Genomic DNA, 20,019 nt, shown 5'->3' with positions numbered 1-20,019 from the left:
TTTATTGTGTTCTCCTGGATTTTCAGTGGCTTGATCCCTATAAACGTGGAGTGGTTAAAGCTCATATGTAGTATTATATTTTTAGTTGGGTGGATGGATGGAAGAGTCAGGGAGAGGCTGCGGCTGCCGCTGCCTTTTCGGGTGTTGCTTAGATTAAGGCTGAGACTTGGCTGCGATTGGGACGCGACAGTGACACGGGCATCGATCGCTTCCATTGAGAGCAATGCAAAAACACAGCCCGGGTATGTAACACTCTCGGTGCCATCAACATTTGTTTTACTTTATATTTACTGGCAAAACTGACAGAGCAAGCTCAGACTTTCTTTCTTTCTTTCTTTTTTCCCCTCTTTTCTCTTTTCTAACTGAAGAATAAAAAACAATTGTGCATAGAAGTTGTTGGAAATGATGGTTTAAATACAACAGAAAGGAGATATTTGGAATTATTTCACCACCTCTGTGACTGATTGTGTTTTAGAGTTTTTCTTCTCCACAGAGGAGCATATTACAGAAAATGAAGGTTTTCTTTTTTCCTTCCTGGTCTTAAAAAGAGAAAATCCTTAAGGGAATATTTGATAGTTTTCAACGTTTGCGGTTTCAATCAGCAGGAAGGCACACAAAAATAAAAGATGGCTAGCCAGCTGTTTTAACCTCTTGCACCTGGCTTCAGTGTGGGGATCATAAGGTTTATATAGTTATTTTTTAATGGTTTTAATATTTATGGCATAAACTGAGGCGAGAGCATCACTGTGTATTTATTCAATAGCCGGTTGCTTTTGGATTAAAAAAAAGTAAAGTCATATTTGAGTGTTTTCATTTTTATGGCAATGAAGATAGAGCCAATGAAATATGGGGGAAATACCATAAATCTGAAAAGTGAAATGTACCTAAGGAACAAAGAAAGGTCAGGTAAACCAGCTGTGTAAGTCAAAGCAATAGCACCAACTGTGGGGTTAGACAGGGAGACTGGGCTCTGGGTCTAGGAAGTGAAAGTTGCCACTAAAAGTTAAAAATGAAGGAACCATGTTCAGCTCTATTGTACTCTTTCGCAGATTTTAGTAGATGAGCCCAAATCTGTTCATTAATTTTGAGCTAGTTGGATTATTTTTAAAGATGCTGCACCAGCAAAGGAAAGCATAAAGGATGCTGAGAAAATCGCTGTTTAATATTGCAGAATTTACTGCTTTCATTCTGACCATGAGCCTAAATTTACACAATGAAATTTGATTATCTCTAATAACAATATTAGATCCTCCACTGGATGGATGAGAATTGGGGTGGTTTTGTTGATTGCAAGGGTTTAATGTTGCATTTCAGAATCTGATGTGGTTTGGCCTCCCTTCCATTAACTGGAAAACCCCTGAGGTTTTACAATTATTTCTTAAAGATAATACATTTAAGATTGCATTGGTAGGCTGAAGAAAAGTCATAAAGGCAAGAAGGGAAGCCCTTAATAACTCTTGAGATTCAGACATGTTCAGCAGTTAGATTGGCTCTGACTTCACCAAGGGTCGACAATGTGTCATTTCCACGAAGCCAAATTGCCCTCTGCCTATATGATATTAATGTGCAAATCAATATTTCAGGGATTAAATTTCCCTTCTTCATTTTTTATGGTTTCTACCTCAATAAGTCTCAAGTCTATTAGAAGAGGCTGGATGATTTAAAATCTTTCACTGCAGAATGGCTTGTCGTAGTCTTGTTTCACAGACCATTTTAGGATTTTCGTTATAAAGACTAAGGGCATCCTAAGGAAGTTGTGTGGTAGTATAAAGGCATGCTCAATAGCATAAAGCCCTTGTTCGATTAGTAGCTAAGAGGTATTGGAAATATAATATATATGTTTATGCAACACACACACACATTCTGCTGCTTTAAAAATATTATGTTAATCACCTATTGATTTATTTCAAAATCAATTGAAGTTCCTTTCTTATTAGTGATTTGTTCAGCATTCTTGAGGACTGTGTTAATTTCCTTAAGGAGTATGCATGAATTGGCTTGGTGTGAAAGTATTTGGGAGGGATTTTCACTTAGCAGTATTTTCCTAAGAAATATTTCCAGAAACCACTGTTTGTAAGAGTAATAATCAAGTGTTGTCATCTGCATACATTGTTGTCATAGCTATCATTGCATTTTGTGGCTGAATGATTTAGCTGATAACTGTTAAAGGAGGCCTTCTCCAGTTCATTGTACATTTATTTCCAGTACTTAGTGGGCACAATGTTTCTTTTAACCCTCTTGGAGAAACACATTTGTAAAAGAAAATATGAGATTTGATTGGAAATAATACAAAGCAGAAATTTGGGAGGTCAAAAAAAAAAAAGATTGTGACTTTATCACATAATCTTGGGAAGGCCTACTGTCTATCATTTGGTGGTGGTTTATAGTCTAAAACCATCTGGACCAAGTTCCGCACAGCTGCACGAATTTCATATGTGATAGAACATTTTTTCCATTCAGTGTGAAATGTTCCTTCCTAAAAAACGTACACCAGACTCGCTTAATTTAGTCTGTTAAAAGAAATGCACATGAAAAAGGACAAAAGGCTCTTTAATCTCTGCAAGCTGTTTGTTTTTCTTCAAGATTCCTGTCTGTTTGGGTTTGAAAAGTCATGTTTATTGAGGGGATGATTCTGAGGTGTGACATTAAAATAATATATGATTTTTGGACTGGTGGCCACGCTCCTGCTTAATTTGCAGAACTACTTTTTATGCCTGTCAAAACATAGAGTTAATCTATCCTTATTTACAATTAATCTCAATAAAATTAATCTTAACTCTGCTTTATTCAGTGGCTTAAAATATCTAATTATATTCAATTAACTGCTGTCATAGTAATTAACATTGCTTAATTGCCTCTGCATATATTTATGTAAAGCTCATTAGGTGCTGATGCTCCCTTTTCCTTTTCTACTTGCCCTTTTTGCTGTGGTCAAACCATTTTCATCTCCCAAGGTTCCACAATGTCAGTGAGAGCAAATTCTTAACATTTTCTTGAAATGGATGTTATTGCTTTTCTATGAGAAGATACTCGTTATAAGTCTTTAAAGACTAATCCACTCCCCCTTTTCCCTCATTTCTGGTCCCTACCACACTCACAAAATATTTTCTGTCATTGTTGCTAGAAATATGAGAAGCCAGGTTAAGCTTTGTGTTTATAAACGAGGAGCCTTTCTGTGTCTGCCTAGGGGCTGTACCCACAGGCAGAGTTTCTATCCTCTCAGACCATTCTAAGGGTTAAAGACTTGGCCAAGGTTCAAACTGAAAAGCGCCCAGGGAAAGTGCATGTGAATATGTACAAGTTTCATGTAATTAGTGCTTAATTATATTAACATATGCAAATTGTCAACTTAGGAGCTTGTTGAGCTGGCAAAGATCAGCAAGGCACAATTGCTGTATTGTTCTGAAACAATAATGGATTTCAAGTTGGATTGTGGAAACACATAACTAGCTATCTAATTTAACTCATACCATGGTGAAATTTCATTAGTCTCCATGGAGACTGGTTTAATTGTGCTGACTAATGTTCTGGGCTGCAGAATGTCCTAAAAAGAAAGCGTTGTTTGCCTAATCCACCTTACAATGACACTTGTTTGTACATGTTTCCCTTGTGTGAGAATTTGCATATGCAAATAAATAGTTTCTCTGCCCCATTTGTCATGGCTGTTCATTACCCATGAAGAGGACATTGTTACCAGGCTGTTACTGAGTCTCCCAAGACAGGATAGTGTCAACCAGTCCAGCTACATTCTTTCATAATTTGTTTCTGATTAATAGACCAGAGTGAGTCTCAGTCTCTTTGGGCATCTGCAAAGGGAAGGTCAGTTCTGTCACAGAAAAGAGTTTCTGCAGTATGCTGGGGGACTTTTTCTTCTTCCGATCATTCTCCTTTTCTCCATTCATTGGTTAACACAGTCATATTTAAAATAACGTATTCTTGTCCTAAGAATGCCTCTACTCATAATCTCTAGTTTCCTAAAGCAAAAAGATAGGAAAAGAAAGGAGATTCTGTTATTGGAATATTAATCCTGTTTTTGACAGAAAGGTAAACTGATATAATTGCTTTTCAGTTGAAGGAATGGGGGTTTATACAAGTGTGAAAGCATCGGAAAAGGATTAGCATTTTTTTGCATAATGAAAAGCTCTGTTGAATAGGGTTCTGAATGGCTGACTGAATGACTGAGATGAAAGAAGATGAAAATGCTGGCCCCTCTTTCTTTCTGCCTATGCTCTGCTCTCTCTAAAGTTATGTTTGTCCAGGACTTGAGAAAACAAGCAGGGGCTCAGATTTCAGCAACTTATAAGGTGCCCTGTGTTCTCATCGTCACTGGGAAGTACTATGTATGACAATTGTGCAGCTAGAGGATGATAAACAGGGGTTTGTATGTAGCAGAGTTTTCAGAAACATGCGAGCCTCGCCAAATATTGACTATTGGGCGTCACGAATTCCCAGCACTTTGCTGTCGAAAACAGTTACTTCAGAGGTGGCCACGAGAGTGGTGTGGATATTTAATTTATGTTGATGGACTATATGGTGTTCCTCCACCACCCCCGTAGGCTATAAATAGCTCTCAATAGGTAGAATGCTTCGTTTGGGAAAGAGCTGTGTGTCCTCACTTGTGGCAATGTTAAGTGTTTTAAGTGGCCCGCCAGCTCTTGTGGTTGGGAGGGGTTCGTCGACCAGGATACAGAGTTATTTTCTGAGGATTTCATTCATCTTCCTGTTGCCTTGTAGGTATATGGTGCATTTCATTTTGAGCTAAGTCCTTTATAAAGTGTCTAAGTATTGTATGTTCGATCTCGGAGACGTTTGCAGTAAGGTTTTCTCTTGTCACTAGTTAGAGTTGTAACCAGTTATCAGTTGACAACATGGTCAGGGCTCCCTCTTAATGATGTTTCTTCAACCATAATTAGGGCAGTTAAAATACTGTAAGTGTTGAGACACCTTCAAAGGTGGGAATTGATTCTTTTGTACATATGTAAAACAAATTCAGTGGGGATAATTATTCATAGGTATACATTTTAAACATGCTCTTTCCGGTTTGGGGGTCACCACAGATGAGCCATGGAAAGCTGCCCCAGAGCAGGACTGAAAGATTCCACCAGAGGTTAACCTAACTTGTTTTCTTCCCAGAGTGTAGAAGGTCTGTCGGCCTCATCACACTTTAGCAGTTCAGTTGCTGAGGTACTATTAAGATGGTTACATGGAAACTTGGGAAATCAGAAGTGTTTTCACGTAAATTAAAGGATAAGGGTTGCCTCTTGAGTACAGAATATTGTAAAGGAAAAGTGTTTGATCTTTGTTATATAAAGTCACCAAAATTCTTTACTAGAGTCCTTTTAAAAATTTGTCAAGAAATTCTGGATTGTTTCAGAAACTTTTATGGTTAACTTTATGATATGCTTGCAAAAAGTCTTAAAAGAACAAAAAAAAATCCACATGGAGGCTATTTTACATGCAGAAGGGCTTATTAAGGTATTTCCATAAGAAAAATGTGTTAATTTAAAAAATAAATTCATTTATATTTTAAGACATTGTTAACCAAGCACCATGTGTTGTAACTGGCAGCTTTCCAGCCACCATGGAAGTGGATCACACATGGGTTAATAGTAGCTTATGTGATGTCTGCATTCTTAGGAAATGGGCAAAAGCCCAGGGTATTCTGATATCAAGATTTTAGGAATCAGACAGAAAGCAGAATATATGTTTATATGTGAACAGATGGACACATGTGAGAACTAAAAGTGCACAATTTCTCTTGGCACTTGTTTTCGTTATCCCTGATGATATAACCAAGATCTTAGTGCACTCACAGTCTTTGATGGCTAAGGACGAAATGGTCTTTTAATGAGGGCTCAATGGCATTATTTTCTTGCATAAGGATTGTGCCCCTGTGATCTTGCTGGATTTGATGTTCTGTTAATTCCCTAGTTTCAGAGGTTCACAAGTTGCCTTGAAAGTTTGATATGGTTTCACGTTTGACATACAATCCTCAGTCCAGGAATGGCTGCTCTCCACTCCCCTACTCTCTTAAAGGTTTGTGACTGAAATGAAATATTTGCCATTTTGAGCTATTTTTGAATGTATGCACACAACTTAAAAACGGCTGACACTGAAGTCCTATTTGGCAAGCAACTTATCTCTGATATAATTAGCCACTTTAACATTCTGGAGATTGAAAAAATAAACAAACAACATTTAAGAATTGGGCAGCTTGACTTGGTTAATATGTCATAATGCCCTGATGGTCCAAGACAAGTCCCGAGTAGGTGTTTTAGTCATTCAGGTCAGGAGTTCACACACCAGCATCATGTATTTAGGTGACTGATCATTCCTCATGTTTGCTTGTCCTGGGGATACAACAGTGCACAGTTGATAATTTCTGAATGGTACGCGCTATAACACATACCTCTGACGACAGAGTTTATAGGTTCTATTGTGTTCTAGCTATAAAAACAGAAAGCATTCTGCAAGTATTTACTCAGTCCTAAATCATTTTAACCAGGGAAAATTGACTTTTCCGTTAAAATATGCATTTTATAACTGTCCATAAAATTCTTTTCCTTCACTGTAAAGAAGAAAGGAAATCCATAGCTTTAACAATGGTTAAAATACAAAACCATGTGAGCTGGTGTGTGCCACCTGGTTGTACTGTTAAGAACAAAACAAAACAAAACAAAACAAAACAAAACAAAACAAAACTTGGTAAGAAGGAAGTTTATGGAGAATCTTAAAATTCGCATGCTTGAAAGAGTAAATTGAAGAAGCCCAATCTTTTCCCAAAGTACCTTCATTAAACCTGAAAGGCTTTCTTAATGCGGATTCTCTAAAATACAGTTCTTAGTACTTTTTTCCATACAGTTAGGAATAGTGCAAGTAATACTTAAAATTTTATGAGCCTACTGCTCAATTGAGAACGAGTCATATCTTTGGTTTAGTATATACAAACTAGGAGTGTGTATAAAGACACGTACACACCCGCCCACCCTCTTTCCATGTCGTTGTCTCTCTTTCCTTTTTAGATGTAGATGTATTCCTAAGGGTAGCCTGTGAAATTTTCTCTCTGTAGACTAAATTCCTTTCATTTTCTAAGAGCTGGCCAACATGACCACAACAGAAAATAACAGGTAGGTTTGTAAGGCAACTGGAAACTATCAAGATGCTAAAGCCTGAGAATACCCTAGAGTTATTCAGTTCAGCCAGCTCATTTTAAAATATGGGATATTGAATTCAGGAGAAATGATCGTTGAATTACCAAGCAAGGTAGGAAAATGTCAGGACAAGAATTCAGATATCCCAACTCCAGGACCAGTGATCACACAGCTATATTGGCTGCTTGGAAAAGGGTTTGTTGGGGCGCCTGGGTGGCGCAGTCGGTTGAGCCTCCGACTTCAGCCAGGTCACGATCTCACGGTCCGTGAGTTCGAGCCCCGCGTCAGGTTCTGGGCTGACAGCTCAGAGCCTGGAGCCTGTTTCCGATTCTGTGTCTCCCTCTCTCTCTGTCCCTTTCCCGTTCATGCTCTGTCTCTCTCTGTCCCAAAAATAAATAAACGTTGAAAAAAAAAATTAAAAAAGAAAAAAAAGGAAAAGGGTTTGTTATGTGACTGAATGGGTCTTGGAAATAGAGAAGAAAAGGAAAATGTGTGGTGCCGACAAATACAAGTACAAGTACACTCTGGATGGTATCTTATCACTGTGACTGTAAACATATTTTTGGGTTAATTAGGAGGTCAGACTTGAATGGTCCAGATGAGTTTATGATTCATAAGAGTACTGATGACCTCAGTGACTTAAAATGTATGCTTAATAATCATGAACATGGTGTTTTGAAGAATGAGATTCCTATTCTGTGTAGGCAAAGTAAATGAAGACAGGGCTGTGATATTTTAAAGACAGCATAGTGCAGAGAGAATGACAGTAAAAAACAGACATTCTTTTGACTCTGTTTACTTTGGATTCCTCTTTAAATGAGTTTATTTTGACTTAGGCTTTAGATGTTTGAAAATCCACTCCGTTTTTGACCACTCAATGACCATTAGGAATTGTGTTAGAGCTATGAGACACCTGAATTAAATTCTTATAATGGATCGTCTTATCCAAATGATTTAACCTTTCTAAGCCTCAATGTCCTCATTTGTATCTCAGAGTTGTTGTAGAGATTACATAACATTAAAGTGTTGTGAACATCAAAATAAGTAAATGTGACAGGGCCCGATACCCTATGTTCCCTTTTTCTTTATTTTCAATAGCTGGTTTTGATGTAATACTCAACTGAACAGGATTTGATAAAGCAAGTCTACATAGGTCTTGTGAGTACAGATGCCCTCTCTCTTACAACAGATGCAAGTAGAAACTGGGAAACGGGTATGCATAAAAGGTGTATTCTTATCGACACATACCTAGATGACATCTAGGAGGACCGTCCTACACCTCTACCACTCCATCATCATGGGTTGTTTTGGTTTGGAGGGCTTTTAGACGTTTAATGCATTTCTGGGTCTTTTTCTAAGAAGCCAATTAGAACAGGAATCGTTTTTAAATAATTCAGACCTTATTCTATCTACATGAACTCAAGATTCCAGACTGTCCATTATATGCAATAATAGACGATACCACAGTGTTTATTTCAGTCTTGTTGACCCAGCCTGTTTGAAAGCCTTTGAATTAGAGGATTTCCAAAAACTGGATTAGATGCCATAGAAATACCTTTCCATGTTTTTGGTATTTTGATATTTTGATACACAACGAAAGGAGTATAGATACTATGACATTGGCACCCTGTTGATCAAGATTCATACCCACTTAGAGAAGAGATCCAATTACTAATAATCCAGTAATACTGTACAAACCTTAAACCTTTCAATTTTCTTGAGGGATTTTATAGCCAACTTATGAGACTGCAGGCTTATCTGTTGTTGGAGGACATCACAATCCTTTATCTTTTTGTAATAATGCATTATTCATTAGAGGAGTACCCAGGTTCAAAGATGATAAGATTCATGAAAAGGGTTAATAAATTTATAATACAATTTTTGGACTATCTAAAAACAAAAATCTATTTATATTATGGACTTTCTTTTTAAAATTCATAATAATTTCCCATTGTGATACATATAAGATGCATTTAAAATTATTATTTGTATTGTTATGGGAAATGTAAGTGTACTTGGATCATAAGTTTTCAGCTTTGAGTTTGCTTTTTGCTTAATGTGTGTGGCTCAAAATCTTTGTTAAAATTTTTCTTAAAAACAAAATGTGTGCCTTGCCTGTATTCTGGTCATTTATAACTGGCCCTGGACTTGATAAGAAATACATTAATATAAAGCTAAGCCTTTATTGAGTACTGATAAGGAAATGATACATTTCACTGAAAGAAAAACAGTTAGCATCTCAGCATTTTTCATGATGCTTATTTAAGTGTTTCCTCCAAATAAATTTCAGCCTCCATGAGGGCAGCAACCATACCTGTTTAATCACTGTATTGTGGGGGACATTATTGGCAAATCCTTGGTGCTTAATAAAATGTCTGTTGAATGAATGAAAAAATGAATAATAGTTCATTAAAAATGTACACAGAAAGCTTCAGTTTACTATTCTACTGGAATCTGCCTCTCTTCTTGAGATCTTCTTGAAAAGAAATAAGCAACCTTGAAAACATCTGGGTTTGTCTTGGAAAACTCCATAGGGAACACTATCTTCAATGCAATCTGAATGGGTTTTTCTAGCAGAGCCATAGATTGTTGCAGTCAGAAGGGATGTAGCATAATCATCTTGTTTAACCCATAAGGAAACTGAAGCTCAGAGAAATTCCTGGGAAACATCACATAGTTACAGAGCCTCGCTGATCAGATCTAATGTGTATGTGCCCTTCTGCAGATCATTTCGTATTTTTCACCTTAGTGGAATTAGCTGCTGCCATATGTAAAGAGTCTATAATATTAATGTGAGAATAATTTCTGTTATGTTGGAGATATTTTCATTTGTGGAATTTTTCCAAGCAAAGGAAAGCTTTTCAGCTGGTACAATTTCTGTGATGACCACAGCACAAGCTGACTGCTCTGGGATTTCAAAGTTAAGCTGCTTGAGATAGGACAAGAATTGCTTGAAAGGTGAAAACTTGCAGGAAAAATGGGGTGGGTCATTTAGTTCTTGAAATGAAGCAGGGTGCAGATTAGGAATCATTATGGTTCCAGAAGTCCCTGGTCATAGAAGCCTGTTTAAGTGCTCACTGTCAACAAGGAAATCATGGGCAGCACTTACAGTGGCTCACCTCTGATTTATTCATAAACCTCACACGAGCACTTGGCTTTGTTCTTGCTCTAGTAAGGGGGACTGATGCCAATAAGAACAGGAATAAAGAGCTCCTTGCATGGTCCAAGAGTGAATAGCACTTTACCTCAAAGCCTGACCTCCTTTCCTGAGGTCTGTTATGCTACAGTTGACTCTGATTGGCTGTGTGTTCTCAGATGAAATGAGAGAAGAGGTTATAACAAGTATCTACTCTGTAAACTCCATAGTATACATAACAAGAACTACATAACTGGAAGTTGGGTTCTAACTTAACCTAAAGGTTGTGATATTTATGCTAAATGGAAAGGCTTCCTTTTCCCCTCTCCTTTGCAACTTGAAAAGTTTCACATTTAATAGTAGGTGGAAAAATACTGCTTCCTTCTAATTGAAGAATACAATGATCTTGGAGTGAAATGGGCTTTGACAATCCCTTTCCCCATTAAAATGAATTTAGAGAGATTTCATAACATGGGAAATTAAGGGTTCAAGAATAAAATACGTACTACACTGGGAGAAAAATAAAGACCTGGGCTTGCAGATTGATTAGCCATGTTTATCTGAGAAGCTTTATTTGTGCCAAGTGACGCTGTGCTCCAGCCACCCATGTTGAAGAGAAGGGACCTTTAAGAGACGGTCAGCTGGCTGGTTTGCACTGGGGCAGAGGTTGAGTAGAGTTACTTAAATCCCCAGAGCGACATTTAGTTAATGCTAGTCTTTTTTTCCCCTCCCCTGATCCTGTCCACTTTGGCTACTCTTTTCTCCTTTTGATGAAGTTGGTCTCTTACTACTTAAAGCGCATATATTTACACATAAATTTCCTCAAATTTTCACAACACATTAACCCAGAAGAGCCATATTAGGAGATGGTGATGAGAGTTAATGATATATCTTTAGATAAAGCCATCCTCCCATGCAATCACATCAGAGTCATCAGCTCATTTGTCATGGCTGAAGTGAAAATGTCAGGACCAATGAGTGTATGAGTGCTGAAGGGGGCTAAAGGGCTTTTGGAGAGAGACATTTTTGTGCTAGGAGTCAGCCATGGCTTAGATTTAGCTCCAGGGAAATATTGGGATTAGCCAGCACTGTGTACAAATCCTTAGCATAACAGAATTAGTTGGGAAGCTGGAGAGGTGGGGTCATGAGTACGGGTGTATTTCTAGACTTATGCTCTAGGATGCAGGCCGGGAACTATGGAAAAGAGTGAGGTGACATAACCGTTATTTTAAGGGATGTGTTTCATTCAGGTTCATTGATTTCATAAAGACTGAAGCCCTGGATTTGAAGGACATCAAGGAAAGACTTGCAATAACATACACTAAATATGTATATATGACTTTCGTTTTAAATTTGGCTGCACTAAAAAAAAAATTGATATTAACGTCTGAAAGCTTTTGGGGGAGATAATATTTGGGTACACAAAGATAAGATTCAGGCACAATGTACTTTTGAATAGTATTTTAAAGTCGAAGTTAATGCTTCATTTAAGTAACAGTAATTATGGTGAAATACTTGTTGCGTTGTTGAATTTACCCAAGACTAAGAAGCTAAACTTCCTTTACACAGACTTCATTCCGAAACTTTAATTGAAAAGTAACTTATTTTCTTTGGCTACAAAAGTTCTTATCTTTGATAGACCAATACTAGCAGATTTATTTCATTTTGAATCCAGTGAACTGTTCTCTTTCAGATAATGCACCCATACAACCTTTTCTGGTTTAATTCGATTGATTTACAGTGTTAAAGTGAAATAATCTGATACCTGTTTCCTGCCCTTTGAGTATTTGTCGTCAAAGAAGCTGATTAGTTTTTCCCCCAGCTCTTTAGCTGTTTTAAATGTATAATTATCATTGCATGTCATTTGATAGCTGCACTAATTGCTGCCAACTATTGTCTGTTTGCACTTAATGCTGAAACCTGATCAACATCCTGCTTTGGTTGATGTTTGGTGGTAAACTTTAATTAACTCTTATTGCATTGAAGAAGAGTTCAGGCTTGGTGCTAACTAATCATTTACCTTCATTATGTCCTGACAGCTCCACTTGTTCTTGGTCCTAATAGATACACCAGTCAGTAAATAAACCTGCAAACCTCATGCCTTATAGTTGCTCCACACTGGTATTTTGCTACCTAAAGTATAAGATAATTGGGCCCAGATAATTATTTAGTTAGTTTAGTATCTCTAGTTCTGCAGACACTAATCTTAATTGCCTCTTTCATGCTGGACAATTTCATTTTAATAGAAACTGTAGATTTGAGATAACATTATTCCTTCAACATGGTTCCTATGAACATGCATCTTTTGAATCAATACAATTAAGCTTGTCTCCTGTTGGAATTCTTGTCATTATTTTTCCTGAAATACTTTTCCTGTAATGATATTGAAGTTAAAGTAATCAGGTTACCAGCAGATCATGTAAAATTCAACTCAAAATTGCTGGCTGCTTGATTTTAATTTGTCTGACATCAAGTTTGTTTGAAAAGGGATAATATGTGGGTAAACCAAGGAGCTTATAATTATGGTTGACGTTTGTTTGTTTATAATGAAATCTAATTAAAGTTCATACATTTAAAACACAAAAGTTAATTACTGAATTGCTCACTTCACTTATGGACAGCAGTCAAATTAACTTTCAGGCCAAACACACACACACACACACACACACACACACACACACACGCACGCATGCACGCACACACACACACACAAACAAACAAAGGGCTCTTCATAATAGAAATAAAATAACCAACTAATCTTAAGGATCAAACATAAATTTGCCAATATTTCATCCAGAAGAAAACTTGGCATTCCACTTATGTTCTCTAGTATGTTAGTCCTATGTGGTTTATAATATAAAGTGACTTAAAGTATTTACAAAGCGGTATAAAAAGAGACTTGTATTTTGTAGACTCTAGGAGTATTGTATAATAAGAGGTACTTGGTAGTGATTTTAAAATTTATGCATATAACTTTATTCATTAAAACTATTTTAAAATCATTGAAATCATTGCTCAGAGAATAAGAATGTTTGCTGGAATACCTGACCTGTAATTAGCTTTATAAAGATAATTATGGTAGGTTTAGCCTGCAAAGAATGACATTTTTTTTTTAAGTAAGAATGTACTCACTTTATTACACTTGCTGTTACATTTGTTATGAGATCATATTCTTGGGAATCATGAAATACAGATAATTATACAATTGTTTTTCTTTTAAGTACTTAAGTATCAGTAGTTCAATAATGCATTTTATATAATAGATAAAGAAGGAGAAAATACATGTACATGTTAGAATATACTATCTTCATATTGTACATGAGATAAATATATGTGTGGAATGTTTTTCACTAGTCTGGTAAATCTCTTTTTGAAGCCAAATATTCAATGGTTATATATACCTTTATAAAACAAATTATGGTAAGTTTTTTAAATGCTACTATGTGACAATTTAAAATCATTATCAAGTAAATAATCTTAGATTATGTGTAAGCCAGAGAGATTAGCCAATTACATTTTAAAGACTAGAAATATAAACAAAAACATGGCAAAATGATTTATAATTTTCTAAAAATGATTGACACAGTCTATGTTTTTCCAAGGAAAACTAAAAGGACTCCCTGTTTAAGCTTTATATTTAGAAGTGGTATTTACTTGAACTTTCAGATATAGTAGGGATCGAGGGAGAGGAGTATGAGAAGGGAAAGTGATTCTGTCTATTATTGAGATGCTTTACAAAATTGAGTGTAATTTACATAACTGTTTAATATTTTCAGAAATTATATTTATATGTATACTAAGACAACACATGCTTGATTTGTAGATTAACATTCATTTAGGGAAGAAAAATGAAAAGTATCATATAGTCATTTAACTCTAATCCTACTTTGCATATTTGAGAAAAAGGGAAGATGAATAATACTTAAGTATTGCTGGGTAACTGGCACTCAGATGTACCTTTTTCTTCTATAAGGAAAGGGGGGAGAAGCTAGTATATTGTCATAGTATTGGCAAACAACAGCTTTCTAGTAATGCTTTAGCTGATTAGGACATCCTTACCCTTTAATGAAGCAATCACTACAAAGCCCCAATGTCAGCTGGAATACTAGCAAAACAGTATCAAAGAAAGAATCAGAAAGAGGCACTGAACATAATTACAGTTCATGTGCTTGTCTCACACCAATGCAAACTATTCCTTTTCAATTAGAAAGACTAAGAAAATTAGAAATCAACGAGATTGGTTGGAAGTACCAAAGTTTGTTTACAGAGGATAACTAAAGTATTGAGTCCATCTTGCTCACTGATTATGAAATTTTCCCGAAGCAAACAAATAAAATGAGTCATATAATAGTGTAATTTGGTTAAGGAGAGATTATTGATTTCTCTCTAAGGAAAGTAGCTGGAGTTTGATTAAAGTTGTGAAGAAAACTGAGTAAAATTCCTATTTCCCACAACTAAACAAATTAAGAACTGTTGGACTCATAGACAAACTGTACCTTTTCTTTTTAGTTCTCCAACACATATGCTTAATGATAGGTAATTGTCATATAAAGTCCATGTAAGTTTAGAGATGTGAGAGGGAATGAGAAAAAATGAGGGGGGAGTAGAGGAGAGGAAGAGCTAGCATGGGAGGTAGAAGAACCGTAAGTGTCAATCACAAGGGTCCTGCTTGTAGAGTAGGAAATAAATCTGCATTGAACAGCTAATTTAGACTTTAATGAGGAAAATAAGGGGAAATGACTTAGTTGACTCGCACACTCAGGTTTGTTTTTGTAAACTCTCCCTCCTTAAAAATTTGCTTGTTTTAAATGCTTAATACATTCGGTTACATCCTTCTATTCAAACTTAATTACCTTCTCCCCTTTGTCGTGACATGGGTGGAAAGTTTTTGCCGTGTCAGAAGAGGTCGTCACACATTCTTTTGCAGTTCTCTTCATTAATTCCTTCTTGCAGAAGCATTTTCTCTCGTGCTGGGAAGGTAGAAGGGTGTAACAGAAGAGCCCTGAAACATCAGCAGGAAGCTCTAAGCTGGTTAATGCAGTATAATTGTCTGGACATAGACTGGTCTTTGTTTGTGTGGTTCACTCCGAATCAGCTGTAATTAACTCCAGAGTGTTTCCAGATTGCCAGCAAAGAAAAATTACAGCTTTTCTGTTTTAAATTGTAAAGCTCACAAACATTAACTATGCAGATTGCTTTTACTTTGATATATTTCTATCCTGCAAGAAAAAAAAAAAGGCTCATTCGGCTCCCCTCCCCCCACACCTCAAAAAAATGTGCTTTTGTTAAGTTATTTGATTTAGTGTCTATTGAAACATAATGGCTCCTTAGTAGTTGGATTTGAAGTCTTTATACTTAATATTTCAATCCTTTGACATCGTCGTATTTGCCTTCCTTCTTGCTAACGTTTTTAATACTGCAATGGGAAACAAGTTATGTAATGTTGAATGAAATACTAAACATATACTAAAATAAGCAAATTGCAGAGAAAGCTGCCTAAAGAAAGCCACCAGCGCCAAGGGAAAAGGCTGAGATCAAAGATGTATTCTGACGTAAATGGTGCTGCCACACAGGTACTTTACCTGTGTTTTGATATATATCAAAAGACAGACTAAGAGAGAAGGGCAATTTCACTACCTTCTTCTCCTGGTCAGGACACCACGCCCTTTTAAAAGCCTCTGTACAGTAGTTTGTAATTATGAATTCCAACATGGGCAAAAATGAGGTAGCGGTGTGAGCTAATACACCCTAGTACACAAAAGATCTGTCAGCAACTGATAAAAAAAAAAAAAAAAAAAGTCCAGCCAAAAATCTTTTTTTTTTCTTCCTTCTGAATTTAACAATAAGGAATTTAAGCCTCAATGTGGCTTTAGCAACCAAAGAAAAGAAGCTCTTGGTGTCTGCATAATACCACTTTGATGGATTTTTTTTCATCAGTTCTCTGTACGTGGCAACAAATAAACAAGTATAATTATACTTGTGAAGGTCTATTCATTGCTTTGTCAGGATTAGATATATGTGCCGTTTTCACACTGCGCCTCTCTTTTGTCTTTGCCTAACTCACTATGACATATTGATAGAGGATTTGGAATGGGGAAAAGGCCACAGCAGAGACAGTGATGACCTTTTGGAAACTTGATATAATTCAAGGATCTTTCTTTCTTTCTTTCCTTTTTCTTTTTCTTTTTCTTTTTCTTTTCTTTTTTTTCTTTTTCTTTTTTTTTTTTAGGATTTGTAACTTGTTACCAAATTCTCTTGTAAGTGGACAACTTTTAACCCGTTTAAAATGGAGTAAATAAAGACTCAAAGTCCTATGAGGTGGCTGAAGAGCAGAGGAGAATAAAAACAATAGACTAAGGGGCACATTGGTCTTCTTTCCCAGCACTTAGCAGAGTGGCTAACCTAGCATTCCTTTCCCATTATTCTGTCCTCTTGATCAGATCACGTTCTTTTTAATCATTTCACAAGCACTGTCTCACTGGACCGTAGAGGAGGGCTGGGACAATCTCAATTAAAAAAAAAAAAAGAAAGAGGTAAAACTGGCCTCTCTGATTTTGGGTTCTAATGGGAACTCTGCTTGCTGAATGCAAAGGAATTCTTCTATTGTTCAGAAAGCACCCCCTTTCATTAGCCAGGCTCCTTGTAGGTGGGTTTGGTCATTTAGCAGAGCTGAGTTTAGGCAGCAGTGACTGCAGGACGAAAGCAAGGCAGAGCGAGCAATAAAAGTTCTTTTTCTGCATATTGTCCATTAGTTCCGAAAAAGGGATTTACATGATCAAAGTCACTGATCTTGTGAATTAGTGAGAATACCAAAAAATGTGTACGCATATTCTAAGCAGACCAGCAGGTATGTATTGTTCTGAATTTAGCATTAAAATTATATTAGGTTTTCTATTTGGGATTTCTTGAGGACTTTGGTGATTTTTAAGGAATAGAATGCTTGGCAGTCGACAACAGAAATTGGTAAAGACTGAAAAGAAACCAGCTTAAATGGTGAAGCAGCTTTTATAGTGAGTTTACTTGTTACGCAGTCATTTTGAAATGAATTAGGTGGTTTAAGCTAAATGGTTGTCTTTGTGGTCTTTTTACTGGGACTTCTAAAACTTTAGTATAAATTTCCTACATGGGTCACATTGATCTAAGAAAGATCTTGTCTGACATTGAGGGCAATGAAATTACTTAGCATCATATTCAGTGTCACTGTATATACTAATCTAAATAACTTTTTAACTGTACAAACTAAAGTGATTCCATCAAAATATACTGGTGAACATTGCCATGGTCATAGTCAATAGCTGCAAATTTTAAAAATCAGGTAATACGTTATTCAGCTGTGTCAATCTAGATAGGTTTGCTATGGTTGCTTTTGGAATGAAATGTAAATTTGATTGCATAAAAGACTTATTATGTACTTGATTCAGTTTCTGATTAATGTGTAGCTTATTGAGAAGAAATTGATAGGCAGTTTCCTATAAAATTATGTGGGAGTATTGTAACAAAATGTGTCGTACTGCTTTGACCTGTGATGGATTCTTGAGGGTAGTTTTCATAATTTTTTTTCACATAGCAATAATGTTGTTACATTTTTGAAAGTTACTTCTGGCTCTATTAAGACAAAATAAAAAGGCAGGATCTACTTTGTATAGAGAAATGTTGAGGTGATACATTGCAGAGTTCATTCGGCAACTGGCCAAAATTCTGAACTACAGATTGTATACAACTCATTTGAAGTGCATTCAGCTAGTGTGTAATAGTCCTAGCAAGTGTTTCTGTAGGCTGAGATCTGTTGTAGGGCTACAGGTCAAACAGAAATAAAACAATTATAAAAATATAGCTTAGAAAATCCTTTACAACACCATAAAGTGGGAACTTTTCTTACTTTTGTAATCAAAGTGACTCTTCTTCCATATACCAGCCTAAGTTACCTTATTATAGGAAAAAAAAACAAACCCTCCCTGGGTTTTGGAACTTTTCATTTTAATCCAGGATCATTAATTCAGTATTATTTACCACTCTGCTTCCACTCCAACTCTCTAGTCTCTTCCTGACTTCCTCATTTCCTTCAGTCTAGCAGGGGATTATATTTTAGGCATTTTGGCTGCCTTCAGTATGTATACATTGTTTGTGCACACTTGGTAACTGCAAAGGTAAACATTAATGTTTGTGGACTAATTAGAAAATTATTAGTTTTTCATGCTTATGGTTATCAGATTATTTCAGTGGGTTTTAAAAGCTGCATGCATGCCATGAGGATAATTAACCTGGAGCTCATCAATGATTAAAATTACACACTAAGCTTTGTGATGTTTGATTTGTGAGCAATTAGCGTGTCATTTTAACCATTGCAGATACCAAAACGAATTTTGATTTCATTTTTCATCTATGTAGATCTTTTGATGTATTTTAAACTGATCACTTCCTCTCTGATTTAGTAGACAAGGTTAAATTTGATTACAGTAAAGACAGTATTAAGAACTTATCCTTCATACTAACTATGCCAGTGACCTTCAGAGATGTCTTTCTTTTGTAAGAGCTTTTTAAAAGGATTTTCTAAAATACTTAGTAATATTGGTGAGCCCAGAGTTTTGTTTTCTTCTTATATCTCTGCCACTATGAAGTCTGTGCAGCAGAATGTAGGAGGGTGAGGGGCATCCAGGGTAAGGCATGTCTGTCTCACACAATATAATATGTAATGTAATAGAGCAATGTCAACCTTTCTTGTTTCAGAAATTGTCAGCACATGTGAAAGTTGGTACTTTTAAATTCAGGGGCTGTTTGCTTTGAAGTTATGAGCCCCTTCAATGTTAAGATTTGAACGAAGATTGCCTACCTGTTTCATAAAATCAGGACAGTACCTATGTCATAGGCTGAAAATAAATACTAAAGTTTCAGACCACTCAACTGTTGTGTACAGTGCCATCATTCTGCAAATGGAGAGATCTGCAGGGACTCAGAGAAGCTTAAGCTGTAATCAAGCTGCTGTTACAGTAGCTGAGGGTTGCAGACATACACACACAGGAGGAAAATGCATTTTCACCAATATATGCCCAACTTTTCCCTGGTACCTTACCCTGCTGCCAGAAACTGATATGACCTTACAGAGTGCATCCTGTTCTCAACAAAGGGAATTTATGGTCTGAGATGCTGCCTGAAAAAAAAAAAAAAAAGACAAAACCAAAAACTAAAAAATTTTTTTTTAAATGGTTGAAGGATTTTCATCAGTAGTGCTTGCGTAGGATTTGTTAAGCCAGGGGAGATGTTGATTGAGGCAGTGGTTGAGAGATGGGCAACTCACCAGGATTGATAACATCAAACTGGTATTTGAAATGGTGTTCATTACGTATTGCAGTGAAAAAACTGAGTGAATGCGATTGTCCCCTAGGATGATAGCACTGGTTGCAGTAAATGTTAATTTCTGTTCTGTTGCCCATTGAGGGGACTGAAGTGTGGGGAAGAATTGTGATTGGTGCTTAATCAGGGCCAGCCAGATACCTGCTGAGAGCTTTTGCACAAGGAAGATTTGTAGTAAGCTGATTTACTGGCAAAATGAAAACCAGAGAAGAGTTTGGTCTGTGTTGCCTGTGACTGTAATATTTCTAATTTTAAGGTTTCTTTATTGTTGGTCTCCCTCTCACACTCATCCCCTCCTTCTAGTCCCTGCCTGATAAGGTAAAAGGCAAATTTTTAAATTACAAGTCATTTGTGGTGTCCTTGTATTCCTGCTGTCCGTGT

At 36.4% G+C, this 20,019-nt stretch overlaps 1 protein-coding gene and 1 long non-coding RNA gene across 7 annotated transcripts in view; one reads left to right on the top strand and one right to left on the bottom strand.

Moving 5' to 3' along the window:
- The window catches only part of ZFHX4 (zinc finger homeobox 4), a 184,790-nt gene that overhangs the window by 2,541 nt on the left and 162,230 nt on the right, over nucleotides 1-20,019 (top strand). The window contains exon 1 of one of the 4 annotated variants that reach the window (XM_040487555.1): nucleotides 34-242. The exons of the other annotated variants lie outside the window; for them this stretch is intronic. The gene's annotated coding sequence lies outside the window, so the exon portion shown is untranslated. Of the gene's footprint in view, nucleotides 1-33; nucleotides 243-20,019 lie in introns of those variants that run through there. 4 annotated transcript variants of the gene reach the window in all.
- The window catches only part of LOC121038101 (uncharacterized), a 24,701-nt gene continuing 10,800 nt past the window's right edge, over nucleotides 6,119-20,019 (bottom strand). For 2 of the 3 annotated variants that reach the window (XR_005794161.1, XR_005794159.1), the window contains 5 exons: nucleotides 19,358-19,435; nucleotides 18,298-18,426; nucleotides 15,141-15,257; nucleotides 8,400-8,505; nucleotides 6,119-6,350 (listed from right to left, as the gene is read on the bottom strand). This is a non-coding gene — a long non-coding RNA (uncharacterized LOC121038101). The remainder of the gene's footprint in view (nucleotides 6,351-8,399; nucleotides 8,506-15,140; nucleotides 15,258-18,297; nucleotides 18,427-19,357; nucleotides 19,436-20,019) is intronic. The other variant, XR_005794160.1, reaches the window with a different exon arrangement.

This window comes from Herpailurus yagouaroundi, unplaced genomic scaffold (assembly GCF_014898765.1).
Source record: "Herpailurus yagouaroundi ecotype Mexico unplaced genomic scaffold, PumYag 165, whole genome shotgun sequence".
NCBI classification, from domain to species: domain Eukaryota; kingdom Metazoa; phylum Chordata; class Mammalia; order Carnivora; family Felidae; genus Herpailurus; species Herpailurus yagouaroundi.
This window is presented reverse-complemented; position numbering and strand designations above follow the sequence as displayed.